The 25,378-nt window shown below is 37.8% G+C and overlaps 1 long non-coding RNA gene across 1 annotated transcript; it reads left to right on the forward strand.

Moving 5' to 3' along the window:
• The first annotated feature begins 1,521 nt into the window (after window positions 1–1,521).
• LOC134139143 (uncharacterized) lies at window positions 1,522–25,378 on the forward strand. Its single transcript, XR_009958082.1, has 4 exons — window positions 1,522–1,543; window positions 2,281–2,382; window positions 24,311–24,389; window positions 25,255–25,378. It is a non-coding gene; the product is annotated as an uncharacterized LOC134139143 (long non-coding RNA).

Below are 25,378 nucleotides of genomic sequence, written 5' to 3' on the forward strand. Positions count from 1 at the left end.
TTGAACACTGACAAGCAATACACACTGTTGAGGATACCTAGGTCTAGGCTAAACAAAAATCTCTCCATCAGAACATGTTGTTATGAGTTGTTACGTTTTCTTCTTCCAGGAAGAAAATCCAAGCAACTCTTGATATTGTAACTAGACATGGAAATTAAGCCTGTGGGAAAATGTGAGCCTAACATTTAACAGTATGAGTAGATGACAAAGTACTACAAGGTAAGCTTATGGAGTACTCTATAAAAAAAATGTTGTCTCCAAAATAAACTCAAATAATTCTAAGATGCAGTGCAGGAAGAATTAGAAAATAAGAAAAGTTCATAACAGTTACCCTATGGGAATCGGAAAGCTTATTTACAGGGCTGTAGCTCTACCTTTGCTGAAGATAACCTTTATCGAGGATAAACCAAGTCTCTGGACAGCTTGTTTTAGGAAAACTTAGGAACTGTTTTTGTAGCCTACCCTTTCCTTTGGCAGCACCTTTGTAGCCCTATTCCTGCTGGAACTCTGGGATTTCTCTCATCAGATCCTAACACTAACCATAGGTCTACACACTGGCTTGGTTCAGGTTTAGAATTAATTTTGGAAGACCAAATTATAGTGAGTGTTAGAAGAGGCCACTGATGGGAAGGGTGGACTGCAGAAAGAATTCTCCCCTGCAGTTTTATTCCACTGGGGTACAGGTAAGGAGCTTGGACTGAGGCTCAGCACTCCTCAAGGAGCAGAGTTCAGGTTAAGGTTAGAAACTGTGTTGGGAGAAAGACAAAACCTAAAGCTCTAGTGGGAATGGGACTGCAAAGGGATGCCAAATAAAGGACTTTGCTGCGAAAGCTTTTCCCCTGAGAAATCTTTCATTTTGTGCTGGGCTTGGGAACTTGGACTAAGGTTTAGTCTCTGCCAAAGGTTAAGATTCACAACAGCTCTAGTGTTGTGAGAGTGACAGCTCCATCTTAAGTGAGGCTGCAAAGTGACTGCCGAAGATAGGGCCAGCTGCAAAGAGGTTTTTCCCCTCACAATTTCTTCCTATTGTACTGGGCTGAAGGCTAAAGCTTAGATGACAGGAACACCTAGATTTGAGTTTGGAAGGGAGACAAAGCCTGAAGCTCCAGCTGGAGTAGAGCTGCAAAGGTCCTGTTAGAGTAAAGAGCAGGCTACAAAATGATTCTCCTCTTATGATTATGTTCATCTGGGTCACAGCTGTACAGAGCTGTGTACAGAATGTTTGACCTGCCTTTTGGTGACTGTCAGGTTGATTGCCTCACGGTTGTCTCATGTTAGTGAAGCTGGAGAACTCTTACAGAACTTATATCTTAGTTGTCATAAGTCGTCATAACAACAATTCTGTTCATACCTGCTGAACTCCACTGAGCTGTACATCTTATTACATTACTAAAGCCAATGACGTTATCAGGTTCACACTAGTGATAGCCCCCATCTGTTATATTTTGTAGCCCATGAAGAAAATCGACTGTACATCTAATCATCTTGTTTTACGTTATGGTATTTACTTCAGAGGGTTTTCATGGAACTGTATGATTTCTAAGTAAGTACAAGATGTCATTGTAGTTGTCTATTCTGAAGGGAAGAAAGTTATCTAAGAGATTCAGTTCTCTGCTTTGATACTTTATTATTCAAAGTACAAATACTTTTAGTATTTAGTCATTAACATATATAAGTAGATACTTATGTGGTGACACAAAATTCTGTTATAATTTGTCACTTCTGTTGGCATACTGGAACTTTGCCCTCTCTCTTGCATTTCCTTTTAATTAATATAGATTTTCACTTTAATAGAGTTCATAGATTTTTATCAAAGCTTTTCTACAGAAGCCTGACAGTTTTAATGTTTCCTTTTACCTTTTAACAGATGTAATTTCAGTGCATGGTGGAAATGTTAACTAATGTTTTCTTTTTTATGTAATTCATAGAAGTATATTTTAACAAACAATAAATGAAATGCAGATTTATCTGCTGACAAGTTATTGGTCAAGATTGGAGACTTGAATATATTAGACTGTTACTTCTCTTTGGTTTATGCTTAAATCTATAACTCCATTTTGTAATTCTTTTCCAGATTTTTTTCCAGTATTAGCTGTTTGTTTATAAAATAATTAAAAATCAATTTTAGGGCATTATTCAGAAACAGGAAAAAAGTACCGAGTTTGATTGCGGGAAGGAGAAATGTTTTATCAGTCGTACAGAGCTTCTTCTGAAATTAAGAAAATTCGAAGTATAATTTGCCATGTTTTATTCATTTTTATTCATCTCAATTTTCCTTAGCAGCCCCTGGAACTGAAGAAACAAGTGCCAAAAACTCATGCAAAAAAAGTATTTTTACTTTATTTCTAGACAGAATGCACACAAGGAACACTAAAAATCTTGGTAAGATGTTTTTTATTTCATTTTCTTTTTTTAAATAAAAGGGGTGAAAATGAAATAGTTTTTCTTCCTTGTGCAAGTCAAAGAGCGTATGAAACCTGAAATTTGTGTACATTCTGAAAAAGGACAGACATCAGATATACCATGCAAGTAGAACAAAATGTCAAATGTCATTTGGGGGTAAAATTTAAAGTAATATGTTTTAACTCTAATGTGTGTTAACTATATCTGAAAATAATGTTTGAAAATCAAACTCATTTCTTAAGAATATGCTGAAGCCTCTCATGTAACACTGTCCATTTTTTTGGTCATTCTGTTTAGCAGCAATGGAGGTAATCATGTTAGGTTTAGATTGGCATTATGAAGATTAACACTCCATTGGTACGAATTAGGAAATTAAAATTGATCTTGAGCACTCTAAAGTATGACAGGGCCAAAGGAGGATAGCACTCAAGCTTTTAGGATGCCCAAGTGTTAAGATGGGAGGTTTAAAACTTCAGCAGTTTTGGTTTTCTGCCACATGCCTATCAGATCATTTTTATAGGACATCTGGGCTGCATCACACTGCCTTTTTCTAACACTGGAGACCAGGTGATTAAGATTTTCTCCCCACTGGAAGACTCTCTATTACTGTAATAGGTCATAATTAGGCAGAAGGCATTCCTACTCTCTGTACACAGAGAAACTGGTATCCTGACTCCCATGCTCTGCTCAAGTGAACAGTATCTATAAGCTATTCCAAAGTAGGCCCTTACCTCTCTAGGCATTTTTGAATTCTCATCTTTGTGATATTGCGTCTCTTTAGTTTTCTCTGGCCTGATATGTAGATGAACTCAGTATATGAATTGCTCAGAGTTAGGTACTCATAGCTCAGTGATGCAACTGAGAGAGTGAATCAAATCCTTAGTTATGTTAGCACGGGAAAAGCATCAGTGTGATCCTGATATTATCCCCATATATGGAATAAGTGAGACAAATGAGTCAAGTTTTGCTTCTAACTGATGTTAAAAGTGGGGAGTTATTCAGAATAAGAACTATGTGATCTGAGTTCCAAAAAACGTGTCTTTTTATTAGAGGCCTAACCACTGTAACATACAATTTTTTCCAAATAAAGATTAAGAAACTGTTCAAATGTACTTCATAGCAGATGATCCTTTAGTAGCAAAAAGCAGCAGAGAAAAGACCCAGAGATTACAAATAAACTACAAATATTTAGGAGTGGGGGTTACTGATATCTGTAACAGATTGTCTAGTTACGTGATAGATTATGAATTACTTCTAGTCCTGAAACTGAGTTAGGTCCATCTTTGCCTGTAACCCATGAATTTTTTGTGCATTTCTGCACATGAAAATCATCAATCTATTATTTATATGTAAAAGTGGTCTTATTTTCATCAAGTCAGATTGTGCACCATTTGCTCCCAGTCATGAAGAGCAATAGAGTATCAGTACTCATATGACCGTCTGCAAACAATCCTGAACAACATATTCCAGGTGACCCTGCTTGAGCAGGGGGGTTGGATTAGATGATCTCCAGAGGTCCCTTCCAACCTCAATCATTCTGTGATTCTGTGATTATGCTTTTAAAAATGATGCATCTAATTCTAATCAGAATTTTACTAAACTGTTTGCCAGATCCCTGTATGGGATTATGTCTTCTTAGAAAAAGGAAAATATAAAAAGTCATTTTGTTATATGGGGAAAAAATTATCTGCTTTTAAATTGTCAGGTACATGTTATCCTATGTGGTTATGAATGCTGAAGAAGATTGCCTCTATACAGAATGCAGTTATTCATTTTAGCCTGCCTTCAGCAGACTTCAGTTATAAAAAAATCAGTCATGAATTAAACTGTCAGTGATATTGTTGAGCGTCACCTTTTGGAGAACTTTCCTGACTGGTTCCATTCTACTTTAGTCTTTCACTTTTTATTGACTGTCTCTTTTTCACTTTGCCATTTCACTGTTGTGTTAATGAGCTTTTCTTCTATCTGAGATTATTATTGTGCATATTTCTGCTTTTGGGCCAAAACTCAACTAAAACCAAGTACTTTCTGCCTTTTCCAACACCTAGTCATTTTCTTATTTTCTTATTTTGATTTTTGATGTTTGAAAAAAAATACATACAGGAAGCTTGTAAGACATTGTGATGACCCCTACTAGTCAGAAGAGTGGGGGCACTTTATACTCATGTAGTTAAGCCTGCAATTTTTTTTTCATATTTTCTGAAAAAACAAGGTGTCATTTTGAGATCTATCCTTCTGAATCCTATTTCAGGGTTATGTTTATTATGAATGACCAATGGTCAAGTGAGGAAGTAGTGGATGGGGCTGGCAACCAAAGGATCTGGGGCTGAAAGGGAGTTACCTCAATCATATGCATGTAAATAGGAAGTGCCTACAGGACCACATAAAGGGGAAAGTTCTCATGCCCTTTCTAGGAAGATAACATGCTAGGATGCCTCTCTGAAGCACATGTACGTTACATGTGCTTCTGAAGCACCCGGCATGGGGAACAAAAAGGAGGAATGTCTGTGTCTGTGTGCAGTTACAGGGCTATGATCTCATGGGGATCAATGCGACACAGTGGAATAGCTCACAGGAGTGAGCTATCACATGCTACAATGGATGGATAGAGAGTCTTTAGGAAGGACAGTCCAGGAAGGCAAGGAGGAGGAGTTGCCATTGATGTGAGAGAGCACCTGGAATGCCTGGAGCTCTGCCTGGAGACATGTGAGGGTTTAGCTGAAAGCTGATGGGTCAGGATCAGTGGGCAGACCAGCACGAGTGACACTGTAGTGGGTGTCTGCTATAGACCACCTGACCAGGAAAAAAAATTAGATGAGGCCTTCTTGAGATAAGTGGAAGATGCTTCATGTTTGCAGCTGCTGGTCCTCCTGGGAGCTTTAACTACCCTAGTATCTGCTGGAGGGACAGCTCAGCAGGTCACAAGTAATCTAGAAGGTTTTTTTAATGCATTAATCCTAGCTCAGGTGATTGAGGAGCTGACAAGGAGAGGTACTCTGCTGGACCTTATCCTTACAGATAAGGAAGATGATGTGGAAGTCAGGGGCAGCCTTGGCTGCAGTGAGCATGAGATGGTGGAGTTCAGGATTGTGTGAGAAAGGAGCAGGGCAAAAGGCAGGATCATAACCCTGGCCTTCAGGAGAGCTGGCTTTGGCCTGTTGAGGGCCAGCTTGGAGGAATGTGATGGGATATGGCCCTCGAGGAAAGCAGGGTGCAAGAGATCTGACTGATATTCATGGGTCACAACCTCCAAGGTCAAGAATGGTCCATTCCAGGAAACCATAAATCAAACAGAGGTGACAGGAGGCTCCTGACAAAACTTGGACACACAAAGGTGGTGTTCAAGAGGTGGAAGCAGGGGCAGGTGATCCAGGAGGAATAGAGAGGCACAGTTTGAGCATGCAGGGATAGGGCTAGGAGAACTAAAGGCCACCTAGAGTAGAAACTGGCAAGAGATATTAAGGGCTTCTACAAATACATAATCAGTGAAAGGAAGGCTAGGGAAAATGTGGCGCTGAAGGAGGATCTGGGAGACTACAGGCCAGCCATCCTCACCTTGATCCCTGGAAAGATGATGGAGCAACTAATCCTGGCAACCATTTTCTGGCATGTGAAGGACAGAGAGGTGACTGGGAGTAGTCAGCATGGATTTATGAAGGGGAAATCATACTTAACCAACAGGATAACCTTCAAGGTTGGCCTGGTGGATGAGGAGAGAGCAGTGGATGTTGTTTATTTCAATTTTAGATGATTTTGGCACTGTTTCCTGTAACGTCCTCAAAGACAAACTGATGAAGTGCAAGCTAGATAAGTGGTCAGAGAGGTGAACTGAAAAGTGGTTGAACTGCCAGGCTCATAGGGTTGTGATCAGCGGCATGAAGTCCAGCTAAAGGCCAGTACTTAGTCATGTCCTCCAGGGGTCAATACTGAGCCCCAAACTGTTTAAGGTATTCATTAATGACATGCACATGGGACAGAGTGTTCTCTCAGCAAGTTTTCCGATGATAAAAAAAACAAAACTAGGAGGAATGGCTGATACACCAGATGATTATGCTGCCATTCAGAGGGACCTTGGCAGGCTGGGGACATTGGCAGAGAGGAACCTCATGAAGTTCAACAAAGGCAAATGCAGAGTCCTACACCTGGGGCGGAACTCCACACACCGGTACATGCTGAGGGCCAACCATCTGGGAAGCAGCTATGCAGAGATCTGGGGTTCCTAATGGACAACAAGCTGACCATGAACCAGCAATGTGCCAATGTGGCAAAGAAGGCCAATGGTATTCTAGAGTGTATTAGGAAGAATATTGCCAGCAGGCCGGGAGAGGTGATCCTTCTCCTCTACTCAGTCCTGATGCACCTGTATGCTTCAAAAACATAAAGGCACAAACTGAAACACAGAGAACTCCACTTGAGCACAGGAAAATACTTCTTAACTGTGAGGGTGGTTGAGTTTTTACTGGAAGAGGTTGCCCAGAGAGCATGTCTCCATGTTTGGAGCTATTACAGACCCAACTGGACACATTCCTGGGCAACTAGCTCTAAGTGACCCTGCTTTGAGCAGGGGGGGTGGACCAGATGATCTTTAAAGGTCTCTTCCAACCCCAGCTATTTTGTGATTCTGTTATCTTTGAATATGCCTGGAAAGCACTTTGAGATACATTTTGGATTCTAGGTCAAATATCAATCAACTGGTAAGATACACGGTACGTTATTTCTATTCTTTGTGCAGCATTAAATACCAAATGTAGCAGAGTCATTTCTAATAGACTTGAATTCAAGAGACATTTAAAGGAAAATCTACTTTTTGTTCTTTCAACATGAGTGTTTCAGTTAGACATAAAACAAATGATAAAATAAGGAACTGGTGTTAGATTCCAAACATAGTTTAAGCAAAGATTTTTGATCAAATTTTGGAGTTTTATTTTAGGCTTATAGTTGATGTCACCAAAATCTCATTAACTGTTCTCAGACTTTGGTATCATGGAAATGTTTTTTCTTGAGACAATACTGAAAATTACTGTCTGGATTGTTATATAATCTGGCCCAGGAAAAAGGGACTTGAGTAGAAAGGAACCGTCTTTCCTCTTTTCGAGTGTGGGAAGGGCTTGAGGTTCCAAAATGCAAGTCTTGAAATTCCTTACGGCCAGCTACAAATAAGTAGCTAGAGTACTTCATGCTTTTTGAGTATGCTTCTGGCAATTTCAAACCTCACATTTATAGGTATTAAGGAGCATGTACATCATTTCTAATTCCTATAAAAAGATTGTTATTTAGCTCGCTTTGGTTTAACACCCCCCCCACAAGCTTATCTAGTGGGAGATACAGTTTGGCTCACTCCAGGCTGTGCCATTTTTTAATGAGGTTCTGATCTGTGTTACTTTCTAATAAGCTCATGCATGTGACAGAGGTACAGTGTTCATTTAAATCTGCTCTGTTGCCTGGCAAACCATTCAAATAGGTGTAGCAGCCTGTGTGGTAAATCCAGACAGATAAATATTGAGTTCTATTTGAGCAAAAACATACTTTGGCACTTAAATGCAGCAGAGATCTAGGGCTGCAGAAGAAGAAATTGAACATGTAGCAGATGATGTACCAGAAAACTTAATATTCTTTTCTTTACTTAAGCTTCTTAATGCTAACACATTTCTATCTCAACATCTGTCTTCAGAGAGATAGTGTCTATCTCAGAAATTTTTCATCCAACTATGTCAATCTTCATCTCACTGTGAGTTTAACAATGAATCTCAGCTGTGGCTGGAAGAAGGTGACCTGTCTTCTGTGCAATTATCATTGATTATGTCATGCACAAACAGGAGTGTTGTTAAATCAGAACATATTTGTGTAAGCTTCGTTATTGCTTTTGCCCCATTTGGGAGAGTATTATGTAGCTATACTGCTGTACTTTCCTCAGTGTTTTGTACCACAGCATGCTGATTTTCGTCACAGTAACTGTCACATTATACATGTTATACAGTATATACATGGCCTACAACAATGGTCATGGACATCAATAGGAAACTTCCTATTTTATTGAATGAACTTTAGATGAGGTCCAGATTGCCCTAAGGCAATAAAGCATTTGATAAACCATCTTTATGGTTAAAAAAGAAGTGTGCAGTACCAATGTTCTTATTAATTAAAGGAAGTGCTTCACATTTCGTGTTGCTTTCTACAAGTTATACTATTAAATTCTATTTCCTTATTATTCTTTGAAGTTCTGTGGGTGTTAATAGTGATATCTCTTGATAACAAATATATAATATATATACACTTCATATTGCATGTTACATATTATATATTATAATAATAAATATATAGATAGATAACAAACATGAATCCTTTTAGGTAAAATGTGGCAATAATGCCAGCATTGCAACACAAAGGTCACTGTCCATTAGCTGAGAATTTGGTCAATGCTGTCTGGCTTTGGAAAAAAACACATATTTTAAGAGCATGAAGAGAGAAATTCTTGTATTAATTTTTTCTGCAAATCATACTGATGTTATACCTTTTCTGTAAAGGAAGAGTGATTATCTTTTATTCTTTGGGAATTTTTTTGTGTGTTGTTCTGTATTCCACCACCAAGATGCACATTTTTGGAATAAAACCATAAAGGACCCAAAATACTTCCAGGTTCTTCACATCAAGTAGATTTTCACTTTGTCCTCATGCAGGATTTCCTCAATTTTTGTGCAAATATTTTTATGCTGTTCCTTGTAAAAAGGTTTGAACAGATAGTGTTTTTTTCTCCTGTTACTGTTTTTTATTACTTTTTAGAATATAACCAATTGAATAGACCCCAATCGATGAAAACAGTTCTTCTCTTATTTATCTCGTTCCATGTTGTTAATGATATAACTTCACTCATATTTCACTCATATTTTAATGAAAGGTTGGCAACTCATAAACATTTCTGTCTCTCCTGCATGCATAAGAGGCTCCAGCAATGGACAATGCTTTTGCTAATACGACCCACAGGATGTTTTTCAATTACCTGATTTTATTCCCATTGAAATCCATCAGAAATTTGCCATTGACTTCCCCAGCCTTGAGATCAGGCATGTAGACAGTGGTCTTCCAATAAACTGCTGAGCAGGTGGAACCTGTACTGCGCTGAAGCACATCATAGTCAGTGGCACTGTGACCGTGGGTTACTCTGACTGCAGCCTTGGCCCTGAGAGCTCCTTACACACGGAAGGTCAGTGTGCTCCTAGGTAGAATCATTGCCTGGGTTGGTAAGTAGATTTGAACTTTAAAGATGTTGGGTAAAGACTCATATATGGAAATTATTCCATAAATCAATTCTAAGACTCCAGCTACAGATCACAGAGTTACTGACTTAGTTTTATCTAAACGATTGATTCTTTAGAGCTTTAGGGGTAATTTGCTTAAATCAAGGTTACCTTACTTATGGAAACTTGATTAATTGCTACAGTGGTCTTCCTTCCTTGAAACATGATAATTCTAATAGACTTACCTAAGTACGAAAGCCTGGATGAATATCAAGTGTTGTGTATAGGGCAGATACTCTCTGTTATTGACAATGCAACTGTTACATTCAAAGATACATTGCACCAAGTGTTACTGCCCCATCTTGTGTAATTGTTCTTGACTGGCCTAGCAGTCTGTATGACAAATGAAATGTAATATAATCAAAGGCCCAGGAATACATTGTGCAGTGCTTGCAGAAATGTAGAACATATATACAAAATGAGCAAGAAAGCTGAAGTTGACTTGGCTTGGAACTTAAGGGAATAATGTAGATCTGCTCCCCTTGTTGTTTAAACAATGTGGAAAAGCAATTTGTAACTGAATAAAATGCTGCATGTACTAATCTGAAGTTGCAAAATAGAGAGATGCTGGGTTCTGAAGTTCAGATAAAATTGTATAGTATTCTTTTTCATGTACTGCTTATATTTAATCTCTTCTTATCCCAAGGGACTAGGTGGCTCAGAGACTTAACAATGAGGTTTGGCATTTTTCATTTTTTTGATGACCAACTGGAAGGAGTCTTAAACTGTATTTTAGTACTGGAATGATACCCAAAAGAAGAAATATTTAAGAAAACAAATCCTTTATGAATATTCAATATTAATATTTTCCTTCTGTCCCTTAAATTGGTATTTGTCAGTACTGGTAAAGTGGCAGGTTAATAGTCCCCTCTGCCTTATGTCCTGCAGTTCCTGTCACACGTGACATCACATTTCAGCAAGGTGGTAGCCTCCAGCATTAATTTCAGAAATGCCAGTTATAACTGTCAGCTTAAACAAACACATTCCACAGCTCCCTATTGACAGGTGTTTCTTAGCTTGTTAACTTTTCAACTGCCCAGCTGAACATAATGGGCAATGTTTAGTTTTCTTAGTTACTCAGCATTTTACTTGTCTGAGAACCAGAAAGGGCTTAGGTTTTCAGCTGCAGCTGAGAAGTAAACAGTATATCTTCAAAGGATATGTACATGTGTCATAATATATATATACATCCACTATACCCTCTCACACAAATAGCTATATAGAGTAAATATACAAAAGTGCATAGGTTTATAGATGAAAAGCAAGAGACTAATGGACTTCAGATACTTTGGCACATTCATTAGTCTCACTAAGCACCTACTTGAATCTTATAGCATCTAAATACCATTTAAAATTTAGCTCTAAGCAACAGTGTGCTCATTTGATCCCAGAAAAGTTAAAAGAACCTGAGAATAATTTATATGATATGGGTTATTATAATAATTCGTAGCCATGTTTCGGATATGACACTGTTCCTCAATTACACACACTCCAAGAGCTCAGATGCTTTGTGGAGAGAGCTCGTGTGTACTGTTGTTGTGGCGTGGAGAGCCTCCTAGCAGAGCAGAGTGCTGCAGAGTACCAGCTCAAGTGTCTTTAGGATCGCTTGAAACTGATTCTCCTGCAAAAGTGATTACATTCAAGAGAAAATCCTGGTCACAGACACTGAACACTCAACAAGGAGCAAGTACAGGCATTACGTGTTGTTATGCAATCTTTACATGCGGGAAACCCTACTGATTTTGAAAGGATTTACAGTTTTGCAGATATGTAGGCTAGACATTGGTATTGCTTTTAACTCTAGTTCCTTCTATAAAGATATTAAAAATATTATCCAGTCACTTAACAGCAACCAGGCAACATATTTTCAGATTGCATCTAAGAAAAACTTGCTCTCTCTCCAGTTTTCTATGTGGCTCGGGAAAAGAATACACTAAAAAGAGTTTACCCAGTTAGGCATTTATTAAATAATTGGAGATGGGGAAAGTGTCCAAAAATCAATGTCCTGAATCACCTGAAATACTTACTGATGATTTTTTTTTTTTCATTATACACAAATATGTAGGCATGAAAGACAGAATCTCACCATCATGAGTTTCCAAAACGTATTATGTCAACTAGGAAGTATTTTTTTTGTGATGATAGTAATTTTTACTACATAAAAATCTGTGACACAAAGAAAAGTAATAATTCCTTCTTTGTGCTTTGGGATAAGGTTGCAAATTCTCTGTTAAGCCCTATTATTAAATGTCTTTTATGTGAGGAATGACTTCTTCAAACAGGCATTTTGGAAATAATTGTTCTCTTCACATCCTAACTGGACTTCTTTCATCCCTTTTACTGTTTGATTTTGTTTTTCCTCCTTCATTTTGGTTTTCACAGTATGCTCATTGCCATGGAATCTTTCCTTTGAGTTTCTTCATTCCCCACCCAGGCTGCCTCCCCTCCTTGCACTGGATGAACCACCTTTTCAGCTACAGGAGTTGTATTTATTGGATAAACAAATCCATACACATGCCACTATACATCTGGTTGAAAACAGTGCATTTCTCACTTTTAGTGAATTGGAAAGGTCTTATGTACATGAAAAAGTTAGTGTGCAGAATGGTGGAGTGTGAATTTATAGCACAGAAGCTACTCCAAGTGAGGCCCGGGGATAAATGTCCATAGAGCCTACTAAAAGCAAAATATTTTGGCCTACTTTCACTGGGAGTTCCCTACCACTGAAGCACTCTCTTTCTCACAGTGGACTGCTGAGCAGTAGCCTCCCCACTTTGGTAAGCCTGAGCATATGGTTTACAGCAGAAGTGCTAAATACAGTTCAGTGCTGAGGGACTGATCTTTCAAGACATAAACACAAGCCAAAGGGAGGGCTCCAAACACTCCTTTTAAACACTCTGAGAAACTTTATTTATGAAGAATAGTGGTCAAGTTTGACAGTTTAAACATTTGCTAATCTACTACTTCAAATGCCAGGACATTCTATCAACTTACCATGCCCCACGTTCCTCAGCAAATAATAAAGTCGTAGAAGAAAAAAAAAAAACTAAGTAGGAAAATAAGCTTTAAACCTTAAATTTCCTAGAGCTTGGTAGGAGTGTTTCAACCTTTCAGAGACTAAAAAGTGCCAAAGAAAGGATAAATAGTTTAAATGCATAACCTGAGTAAAATTAAAACAAACGTAATGACTTATCTTTAAAATAATGCCACCAAGCTTATACATCTATAAAGCTACTGTTATGTGGCACAAGTTATAATCTAGATCTCCAGTCAGCAGCATGCACAGCAGGACATCTTAAATATTAGAATATTGATTAGTTAAGGCCCATTTCTTACCACCCAGAGCTCAGATGTTTCACATACTGAGACACTTGAACAGAACTGTCCCTTTTTAGTGTTAAGTACTTGGTCTTGCTTTCCTGTAAGCTGTTAATACATACTTGTTTTGAAGAAATAAACAATTTCACAAAACTAGTATTCTGATTCAGGTTCTCTTTATAACTGCCAGCCTTTATACTTCTAGTTTTGTTTTTTTTAAGTCCGTTAATTTGCTCTTTAACTATACCCACAACTTAGTTTTAATTTTTTTGAATTGTTTATATATTTATTTGCTGACATGACAAATTTCTGTTCTTTCTAAGTGCCTTTTATATAATTATCCTTCTAGAGACATATGTCTCTATGCGTGCATATGCAATACTTACTTACATTTCCTCGAGTGAAGAGATGTTAACAAAGATAGAGGTAGAACAAAGATGAAATTAAAGGACAGATAGCTTTTCATTAAAATCTGCCACTCACTGTACAGCTACTGAACTATTAATTGTATCCTATCGCATTGTTATAAAGTGTGCTGACATACTTGTTAGTACTGGAGCAATACATATGGATATTCCTAGGAAAGACTTTCATCTTAAGTAGGTGTCATTATTAAATATTGACTTATACTGGTCAACTTCTTCTTAAAAAGCCTTGATATATACGTGTTTTTGAAGATAACTGTTTTGAAATGTTATGGATGCTGCTTATTTTCATCTCTGATGAAATTAGATTTGGACAATTACTGTCGGCAGGAATCACTTCAGATTTCTCGTCTATGCTTGGATTAAAAATGCATTTCTTGGCTTCATATTGGAGTACCATCAGCTTTGTAAATCTGTCCATGTTCTCCATGCCATTAAAAGTATCAATCTGTTTAGCACTTGGCCCCATCTGTGTTCTTCTTCTCTTCCACCTCAAAGCCGTTGTGAACCTAATACATCCACTCACATCTGCACAGGTCAGGAGATCCTGGTGCCTGAGTGATTGCTGGTGTTTTAACTGAGGAAGGTACCAGTCTCATCCTGCTCACTGCTTTCTCCATAATATTCATGCAGCTGACTTTACTGAAATACGATTTTTTTTCTCACGTATTACCCCACACAAGATGAATGAAATTTAGCACTCAAAGGGAAGATGGCTTAGACCAATCATTTGTTTATTTAACCCATCAATTGGACTAAAACTCCCTGTGAAGAAAAATACCTAGTTTTCCTCTGGAGACATCAACAAATGAAAATCAATGCTTCCCTTCATATCTTGTTCCGGGAGCTCATTGTCTTCATTCTTAAAAGCTGTTTCTAACTGAAAAAAAAAATCATATTTGTGGGGTTTTTTTTCCCTTCAAGTTACAGAGGATCTCTGCTGTTTGGGATTTCCTATACAATAGGGGAGATCAATTTCCCTTCTGAAAGAAACCCACAGGGAAATCCTCAGAGAAGAGTGACAGTTCCTGTTCACTAAATACTGGATAGGTCATACTATGTAAGTATAGCAGGCTTCTTGTGGTGTTTGGCACACTTTCATCCGAGGTCTATAAGGGCAAGTCCCTTTCTGATCGCTTGTACCATGTCTCCTTATCCCTTTGTTGTCACAGTGCACGTGACATCTGTGGCTGACTATATTGGGAGATTCCTAATTCAGTGGAGGAAAGTGTTCCCTTAGTGAGAGTTTCAAATGTTGTAATTTGATATGCTGCTTTTCCTATAAGACAAAGGTTGAATGGCTTTTGTTCTATAATTTTTCCTTTTTTTTGCAGTTTTATCCAGCAATAACAAATATCTGTGATCTTTAACAAATATCAAGATAATAAATCCAAGTGATGTTCCATATTGAAACCCAGGATTGGTTGGTCCACCAACCATATAAATAGAGATGGAAGGTCTACAGAGTGGTATGAATACTCTGGCAGAATTTGGCTATTCTCTTATGATTCTACAAAAGCAGAGATGGGATTGTGAAATTATTGTTTGCTTGCAAACTTCTGACACTGAAAGGGAAGTTTTATTTAAGAACTATAACTCACTGTAAATAAATTCTTAAAACAGTGTCAGTCTCAAGATAGTTGTAACACTTGGGATTTATAGAGCAAATTCAATCTGTTCTGTTTCTTGAGGTAGGTGAAGGTTTTATCGTAGAATCATAGAATCAGTAAGGTTGGAAGGGAGCTCTGGAGATCATTTAGTCCAACCTCCCTGCTCAGCAGGGTCACCTAGAGCATGGTAGACAAGGTTGCATTCAGGTGGACCTTGAAGATCTCCAGAGAAGGAGACTCTACAGCCTCTCTGGGCAACCTGGTCCAGTGCTCCGTCACTCTCACAGGGAAGAAATTCCCCCTCACGTTCAGGTGGAACTTCCTGTGGTTCAATTTCTGCCCATTGCCTCTTGTCCTGTCGCATGGGACAGCTGAAAAGAGCTTGTCCTCGTCCCCTTGACACCCTCCCTTCAGGTATTTGTATGCATTGATAAGATCCCCCCTCAGTCTCCTCTTCCCTAGGCTGAAGAGGCCCAGCTCTCGCAGCCTTTCCTCATAGGGCAAGTGCTCCAGCCCCCTTATCATCTTTGTAGCCCTCTGCTGGACTCTCTCCAGTAGCTCCATGTCTCTCGTACTGCGGAGCCCAGAACTGGACACGGTACTCGAGATGAGGCCTCCCCAGGGCTGAGCAGGAGAGGATTACTTCCCTCAACCTGCTGGCAACACTCTTCCTAATGCACCCCAGGAGACATTTAGCTTTCTTGGCCACAAGGGCACATTGCTGGCTCGTGGTCAACTTGTCATCCACCAGCACTCCCAGGTCCTTCCCTGCAGAGCTGCTCTCCAGAAGGTCAGCCCCCAGCTTGTACTGCTGCCTAGGGTTGTTTCTCCCTAGGTGCAGGACTCTGCACTTGCCCTTGTTGAACCTCATGAGGTTCCTCTCCACCCAGCTCTCCAGCCTGTCCAGGTCTCTCTGAATGGCAGCACAGCCCTCAGGTGTATCAGCCGCTCCTCCCAGCTCGGTATCATCAGCAAACTTGCTGAAGAGGCACTCTGTCCCCTCATCTAGGTGATTGATGAAAAAGTTGAACAGGATGGGACCCAGTCCTGAGCCCTGGCGGATGCCACTAGCCACAGGCCTCCTCCTTACGAAGTAAAAATTGGCAGATTTGGATCAGATACTGTAACAGCTAAACTGCAAGCCTACTACCTGATTATTTCATTTTGTAAATGATACTGTGTGAATGTAAAACTTGCGTAAACTAAAAAACTGTGAGAAGTGTGATGTAAGTAGATGTGGGCACTGTTAACCTATTGACCACCTGCCTGTCAGAGTGAAGCTACATATTCCTGTGTTTATTAAGCAAACATGATAGCTGTATTTCATAGACACATGCAGCTTAGCAACTAATTTTTTCCTAAAGAACAAGTAGTGGCAAAAGATTCCTAGAAGCCAGAATTCCCTGTTTTCTAGGCTTCTTTTTCACACATTTAAGTTAGTGGTAATAGACTGTTGTTTAATTAACCGCTATATTGGTGAAGAAATATTTTGCAACTGGGAAGTTATAAAACTCCCATTAGTAGAAAACTAGTTACAACAAAACTTTGTTCATATTTTCTTTATATTCAAATGAAACATGACCATGCAGAATTAAGTGTCAAAGGTTCTTCTCAGATAGGGTTGAATACGTTCATAAAGAAATGAAAGTTATATATACATGATCTGTTGAGGAAAGAAGCACAAACTTCCTCTATCCGGTCTTTGAATTTAGAAGGTGGGATCCAGCTCCACTCCAAGAGCATTATGACATCCTTAAAATAGTCCTTTTTTTTTTTCCTATCAGGATTTACTGTCTGAGGTTTAATAATATACTTGCAGGATCACATGCCTTGTGGTTGGCATGTGGAGGTGTACTTAGCAACTGATGCTAAGCTAATAAAAGAGAGGGCAGTTTTCAGTTGGGCCCAGGGACACGTTTTTATGATGAGATTTTGGGAGAAGGGTGGCTCGTATCCCAGCATTTTGGAGCATACAGTTCATTAGTTCGTATCTGCCCTTATATACTATGTGTACATATTTTGTGTATTAAGTCAACCCAGTTAATGCTGACCGCTTAAAATATAAAAGGAAAACTTGTTTTGTAATATACTCTCTCCCACCATGAAGTAACCTTACCACTGTCTTGTTAAAACACTCTTTGATGCTGGATTCTTTTTGAATATCAGAGTGCTACTGCACTGCCTTAGTACCTGTAGAAAAACAAAATCAAAACAACTAATCAATCATGAAAAACCCCTAAACAATACAGGCAGTAAGATAATAGAAAATAACAAATAAATAACAGAAAGGATGTCTCCTATCTTTGCTGGCACACTGACACATGCTTTCCTGACCTTGAGAACTAATTGGATCAGTTCTTTAGACCTAGGAATGAAGTTTCACACTCTGAAAATACTCTAAATAGTTTTGAGGATAGAAATCCGTCTAGTCTCAAAAAGAAAAAAAAATTACATTGCTCTGCTCTATATACTCCCTCCATATTGAAAATACAGGATGAGTCAAGATCTTTATCCTGATATTTAAATTCTCCATGGAGATTTTTCTGGGAGAAATTTGTAACTTTCAAATTGAAACTGCCAAACATGAGGAAAGCTCATGAAGGGGAGTGACAAATATCTCAGAAAGGTAGACCATTATCGTGAAATTCACTCCAGTGAGAGATGAGACATGTACATTTGCATTCTGAAAATAACATAAGAAACTCTCAAATGTTGACTTGAAGTCTTTCTTTTCACATAACACATCCACTGACACAAACAAGCCAAAGCATACAGACCAAACAACCTATTTTCCTTGGTGTATTAGGTAAGCGTAGAGTAAGAGAGAGAAAAAAAAAGGAAGGTTATTAGTCTTATTTCTGCTTTTGAATATCTAATATTTTGAGATATTATGACGATAAGAAACATTGTAAACATAAAAAATGTAAAGATTGCTTTCTACTTCTTAAGGGTGTATAGGCTTTTAAGTCGTCAATGTTATACTTTTTGTTACCTGCTCTGTGAGATTTACACATCGATGTCAAATTAAATGATGATGTCAACATTATCTCAGCTTTGCTCCATGAAACTAATATAAGGACTTGCACCACAATTTGCATCTTTAATATATTAAATTCAAAAATATATGTATGAACGAGGTAGGAAGTATCTTTATGTTCACATTACAAACTGGAAACTGTAGCATAGAAGTATTTTTGTTTGTAGTTAGGGTCTCAATGATATAATGATGTGTAATGAGTTGTTCAGAAATGTCTAAGCTCCTAACTTCGCTTGGTCTAAATGATTTGCTCAAAGTCCCATTGGCATTGAAGGAAACTCAATCGTTTTCTTGAAAGACTTGCCCTAGCAGTCTGACTATTGGATCAACTGTTTTCTCCCAGGCACAAGAAAAAGCAATAGCCAAATAGTGAAGGGCAGCAAAGTGACAAGTTTTGCTTGTGTAGTTCAGCCTGTAGCAGTAATGGTTCTTGTAGTTGTTAAGAAAATACCATATGGTAAAAGAAACGGGTTTGTCCACTGTTGTTGTTTTTACATGATTTTTTTATTTGTTCTCATTAAAGTACATCATGTCTCCCTCCATGAGTAGGAGCATCCAAAATTTATTCTTTCCAGCTTCTGCCATAAACTTGGAGGAAGTATGCATAAATAGTTTTATTTTATGAGTGATATTCTTTCCTCTTTGCAATTCCTAGTTGAGCTTTTATGAAGAGCTCAGGGAAGATGAAAACATGCTTTCTCTCACTCTCTCTCTCTGACACATACACACAGAAAGGACAGGGACCACTATAACAGAAACAAATTCCCTAAGCACTGGCCTGGAGATGGTAAAAATTTTCTCTCCTTGTACCATGAGAGAAGAGGTAGCCTCAAGTGGACAGCTGATCTAGTTGTAGAAACACTGATCAATCTGAGTATATCAAGATAAGTGATCCATTTATGTATAAAATGTGTGCAGAAACCCATCTATATGTCTAGCTCACGACTAGGCATTTTACCTCACACAGAAAATCTGGTGATTTTCTTCTGAGACTTTTCAACTCTATAAGGATAATTTCTTCTATAAAGTGTGTAGGTGACCCTGCTGGCACCTGAAATCTTCCCCCCCACAGCTTAAACTTATACAATATTAGGTCCTTGTAAAGGCTCTCCCATTAAACAAAGCAGATATCATGGTTCAGCAGAAGAGCAGGGGTGAGGATATGTATATTCAACTATAGATATATTGTTGCTTTCATTATTGAACCTGTAGGTTTTGTAGGTAGGCTGCATAAAAATTTTCATAAAAAATATGTTTCAGATTCATTATGCAGCAAGGCAAGGAACATATACTGAATAGGGAGAAAAAAATGACACAGATGAACTAACAGCACCCTCCAGCAAAAAGCCTTTCAAATGTTTAAGCCACCATGCTCCAAGAGGCTAGATTTCAGTTTCTATTATTACTCAATATGACTAAATTTAGAAGCAAGCGAAAAATCTTTCACAGAGGGAAGCTAACACAAAGGGCATCTTTTTACCCTCACATCTATATGACCCTATTTTAATGGGGGTTAAAGGGATATAAGTGAAAGCAGCATGTGACTGTTTTTTCTTGAATTTCTTTTTCTGAGGTACAAAAGACAAGTCTGAGACGCACAAAGTTGGCTTGAATGTGAGAACAAAACCATAATAAAAAATGAAGAAAGTGAAAACAACCCAGAAACTCCCTAATCAGAGTTTACAGTGTCATCGTCAGCCCAAGATACAGCCTGAACCATGGTCTCTGCAGGAACCTCTATTTTAGCATCATTGAGTGCTGCTGCTGCTGCCGTTACCCACAGAGCCTCTTAACAAGTAGAAGCTGTTAGCTGAACTAATGAGCCCGGGAAGGTGCAATGAAATCCATACTTCCCTAAAGCTTCTGCTGTGATTTTAGGTCTTTTCTGTTCTCTGTGGTGAGAAATGCAGCAAGCCCTGCCTTGGAAATACAACAAGCACTTGCTGATGGAACCCCAAATTCACATCACTAAATGAATGTTATAGCTTTTCTGGAAACAACAGAGAAGAATTTTGGTTTTTTCATCCAGTCCTTAAAAGCTAGGCCCACAGTCCTGAAATCTAGGGAATTAATATGAATATGTGTATTAAATATGAGATTAATCCTAGCTATTTGGAATTGTAAGATATATATATCCATATATAAATATGGATAAAAATAGCGTGTCATCAGCTTTCCCATTTAGTGGATTAAGCACGTAATTGGACCATCCGCAGCCACTCTGTTAGGATGTTCTGTATGCATTTCAAATTCACAGAAATGCTTACCCCTTTTCACTGTTCCATTTTTGTTTCTTCCTATACTGATATTATTATTTCAGTTGTTTTAAAAACAGTTTTACTTAATATGTTCTTAAAATTTTCTCTCATTAAATGAGGAAGAGCTAACGGCATCTTGCTCTCAGATATGTGCACTCCTTGGCATACCTGTTAGACTAACTCTTACTGTCTCAGTGATACTAACCTTAAAAGACATTTTGCCTTGAGAAGACTCTAGAAGACACCCTGCAGAACTAAGCTATTACTAATGTCTATGCACGGTATGAATTGTAATAGCTGGATATGCACAAAGGAAAAAAAAAAAAAGTGGCCAGATCTTCTTGTATTTATTAATCTAAGCAAGACATTAGCGTTATGTGGAGACATATTGGAGGGATTTTATGACCTGAGTAATGAACTTATGCTGTCATAATGAGTATCCGGATGTTTGATGTATTTATTAAAGCATTATTTCCTTGAGGCATTGGAATAGGAGAGCATCTCAATTTTTATTTTGAAACATTTGCATACCTCCTCTGATGGCTGCAAAAGAAACTTTTGAAAATATGTGCCATGGAGGTTCAAAAATTAGAAGGAAAATATAAAACGATACAAATATAACTTTAAAGAGTCTCAAAAAACAGTTCGGGATTGTTTTTAGTGCTTGACTCAGGATTTTTTATTGTTTAAAATTGTAGAGACAGTATTAGATTAATGAATTTTATTGTAAGCATAAAAATGTAATACAGAAATGAATGTTTATTGTGCTTGAAATACTAGTTTTTTCCATGATCCCTATGTAATTCTGGCATACAATAGCAAGGCAAGAATATGCAATATGCAAATTTCTTTTTCCACAAAAAACATGGGTTTTAGTGAAAAATGTATTCTACTAATATTTCTTTAGAATTTCCACTGCTTTTTGGCACCAAAAATGCCTCTTGGAAATTGGAGGAAAATTTAATGGTTACTTTAAATACTTTATATTGGTATTATAGCGGTATAAATTATAGTCAACCTGAGACATGTTTACAAGCTTGTCAAGATCACAACCTACAAACACATGAAACATCAGCAGGTATTCCCTTCCAGTTGCAAGCTCCTTGAGCAGTCTTAAAGTGACTAGAGGAGATCAGCTCTGAGTTTCCCCTTAAGCACATCAGAGTTTTAGATGATAGGACACTGACTGCTAATTAGTAAAATGAAAGTGCTGAATACCAATTAGTGTTTTCTACATGTGTGATAAACTACTCTTAAAATGCAAGGTAATGTGGTGTGAGTTCCCACTACGCAATTTCTAGAGACTGTTTATGGAGTTATATTTGCAATCATTTTTCAAATTTTATTTTAATACAAGACCTAAGTTGAAGCCACAGAGCCGTCATTTAAGTATTTGTCATATTTTTCTTTTTATTTGGGGTATCATCCATGAGGTAGTGCTGCTACATGGTAGTCACGCTTACATAACATAAGCTTCATGACCATGCCAAACACGGAGTTTGGGAGATACAACTATAAAGCTTAGCTTTGCAATGTGAAGTTAGGAATCAGTCTGTATTGAAACAAGCTAAAGGTACTTGCATCAGTTTAGAAATGATCCCTGTGGTGCTGATCCAGATTTTGCAGACCTGCATATAGGCTAAGATTTTCAAAGTTACTTTGCAGCTACCTGCTGTTGACTATGATGGGAGCTATGTTCTTAAATACCTATGACTGCCTGGGCTCAGGTGCTTAGAGAACCAGCATAAACATAGATTTGATGGTAGTTGCTAACAGCTGTTGGTCTTTTTACCCAAGTGCTCGCTTTTGGAAGATGTTTCAAAGGGCTAAAATGCTTCGATTTCAACCAGAAGAGCTTGTGGAATTGAAGAATGATGTGCTGTGTGAAACGCAATAACCTTCCTCTGCCCGGAGTTAAATAATGTAATCATAATGGCCTCTCGCAAACGTTAAATGGTTTAAATGTGAATATTGCACTTACTGACATGGTCTCCAATGAGCTCCTCTGGCATTCAGATTCCTCTCCCCATCGTAGCCCAGTCAGGTGGGTTTCCACTGAACTTGAGAGTTAAGGAACGGACTGTTCTCTCTGCCAATCCTGTCACAGCCACTATATAAATGACACTGTTTGGTCTTTGCCATATCTTTCAATATTTTATTAGTTATAATCAGAATTTTAAAGTCACCTCCTTTCCCTCCTTCCAATTCCAGGAAAACAAATGCTAGTACATTTTGATCTCGTTTTTTTATTACCCAAATCTAGAATAACTCTGCTGACCTCATACACACTGATTATTTTAAGAAATGCCCATTTCTGTACTCCAAATTTCTTTCCAACCAATTTAATATGGTGTTTCTCCCCATTGTAACTACACCATTAACATGAGTAATGATAATATGTGATATGTGCTCTTTTTTTGAGGCCACATGTTGAACTGTTTCCAGATTTCTGCCTGTAAATAAACCTAGCAATATACACAATGCTCTCTTTCTGCTTTGTGTAAATATTGGCTTAAGTGTCATTTTTTTCCAGTGGCAATCTGCATTATGCAGATCTATCTGCTTTTGGTAGCCACGCTGATGATAAAGATGACTTCATGATTGGAGAGCTGTACAGTGGCAAGATCAGTGGTTACACCTGTTGAATGGCCTTCTGCTCAAGTTCAGAGGTAACTCTACTTGCAGCATTTTACGTATGTTATATTGGATGTCTTTCCTGCCACGATATTTTGCTGCATGGCTGGAATTTCCACAGTCCAGTGGCATAAACAATCTTTATTCTCTCTGCAACAAATAGAGAGAGAAAACCCATGGTAAACAACTCTGCTTATACAGCATGTAAGCTGATGGTTACCAGATTGTTTCTGCTGCATTTGGATGCCCTTTTCACATTTTCTTTGTGAGTAGGTCATATCAGCTGATGTAACTGCTAGTGTTAAGTTGACTACCACCAGCTGCAAGAGCATTTATTTGTTGCTTTTTTTCCTTTCCCGCTTTCTATCTGAACATGTGATTTGAGGTCAGAACTGGATAATAGTAAATTATTTATAGGGTTTTTGCCACTATAATGCCCTAATTTCCTGATACTAGTTCTCACTCAGTCCTTCTTTTTCATTCTTCCGGTGTAACAAAATAAATTGAGAATAAAAACAATTCTTTTTACACAGCTATTTCAGTCTCCAGCAGTTTCTCAAAACACAAGCTCCAGAGTAATAGTCGTGAAAATATTGAGAGCAGTCTGTACAGTATTCTTTGAGATGAGTTTTGCCCGTCAATAGTGTAGTGGCACTATTCACTGTAGTAAGCATGTGTCAGCACTGCATTGTGGATATTTGCAGCACTCATTCGAGACCTTCTGAGTAACAGGACTTGTCACAAAATCATTGGATTTTATTTGGGGCTTGGGTTGAGCCAAGGAAGCAGAAGAATTTTGATGTATTGATGTTACAGGAAATGCATAGTATTTATTCACTGACTTTGTCCTGAGAACCAAATTTTCCTTTTAAAACAAATTCTTGGCTTTGGCTTTTATAGAAAATATGATATGAATTAAAGAAAAATGCAAATGTTGTGTTGTGGTATTATACAGTCTTATCCTGCAAGGTATTGAGTACCTTTAACTTCCACAGTATTCATCTGAGTCTTAAGCTTGTACATAATGGTAACATGGTCTTGAATTTAAAGTAAGAGCTGATGCTTCCAGGAAATTTTAAATTTTTTATGTCTGTCTATTTTGAATGACTGTTATATTTGCTTTGCAAACAAAAGAGCTATTAGTGAGTGAGTTATGTGGTCATCCAAAGTGAACGTCAGTAAAACTATTGGAATGAACATTTGACAGAGGTTTCTGCTAGCAGAAACCCCAGAACCTGTATTTTCCTTCCCCTGGAACTGTTTTTGCTACTGATAAATATTGCAGATCATTTGTGTTAGAATATACTTGTTTTTATGGTGTCTTTTGCAGGAGGAGGAGACTGAGTTTTAAAGTCAGCATATTACAGTAAGAAATCCAAGCAGTTCCACAAAGTATGATGTCTGCAGTGGTGAGTTTTATGTCCCCATCCAGAGGAAGGAGGAAAAAATAAAAGGAATATAAAATAAATGTGTTATATAAATATGCATACTGTGTTGGAAGGGATTATACTATGTCCTCTTTGTGTCAAAACTTTTCTGGTCTGTCACTGTATCATGTGGAAAAGATGATTTTTTAAATCATATCCTGTTGTACCAAAATGGGGACAAATGTTATAGTCTTACTTTAGTGTAATAACTTGTTTCATCATTCAAAAAAGTATTTTTTTCCATAATTGCAAATCATTTTTTTGGGACTTACTCGAAGAATTGCTCGAGAATTTGCCAAAACACACTAAAAATGATTGCTCAAGTTAATGCAAAGTTTTAAAGGGAAAAACAAATCAAATATAAAATAAACAGTCTTTTAAAGATGTTCTTCAGCTTTGAATGTGATTACAATACTTGTTTAATATAATCATATAATTTATAATAATCACATTGCACTCCACCCAGCAATTCTGAAAATACAACTTACAGTAAAGAACTGGTATAGGGGAACTCATAAAGAAATACTTTATGAATATTTTGTGGTATTAAGTTACCAAAAATGTTTTACTTTAAATGATATTCGTATTAGCACAGTATTTTTGTTTTTATTCTAAGCATCTAAGAACGCCATTGTTTGTTTATAGATAATTCATGATAAAGGCAAGGAACTCAAAGTCCAGAGTACAAATCCAGATTTGCCATTTGACTGCTTTTGCCACTTTTAGGTTTTCTACTGAGAAGATAGCGCTTTGCTGACATATAGGCAGTATATTTGTATGTTGTAAAAGAACGATTGTGGGAGCAGTGTGACATGGGGTTTTCTTTCTCTCCTCTCTCCCCTTGCAGGTTCTCTTCTCAATGGACTTCTTGCCAACCATTTTTCTGCAGCTACCCACTGAGGGGTGCTAGGCTGTCAAACAGATATTCCTTCAGTTGTGCAATAGACTGTCAAAAGACTAGTTATTTTGGA

This window comes from Rhea pennata, chromosome 3 (genome assembly GCF_028389875.1).
Source record: "Rhea pennata isolate bPtePen1 chromosome 3, bPtePen1.pri, whole genome shotgun sequence".
Lineage (NCBI taxonomy): Eukaryota > Metazoa > Chordata > Aves > Rheiformes > Rheidae > Rhea > Rhea pennata.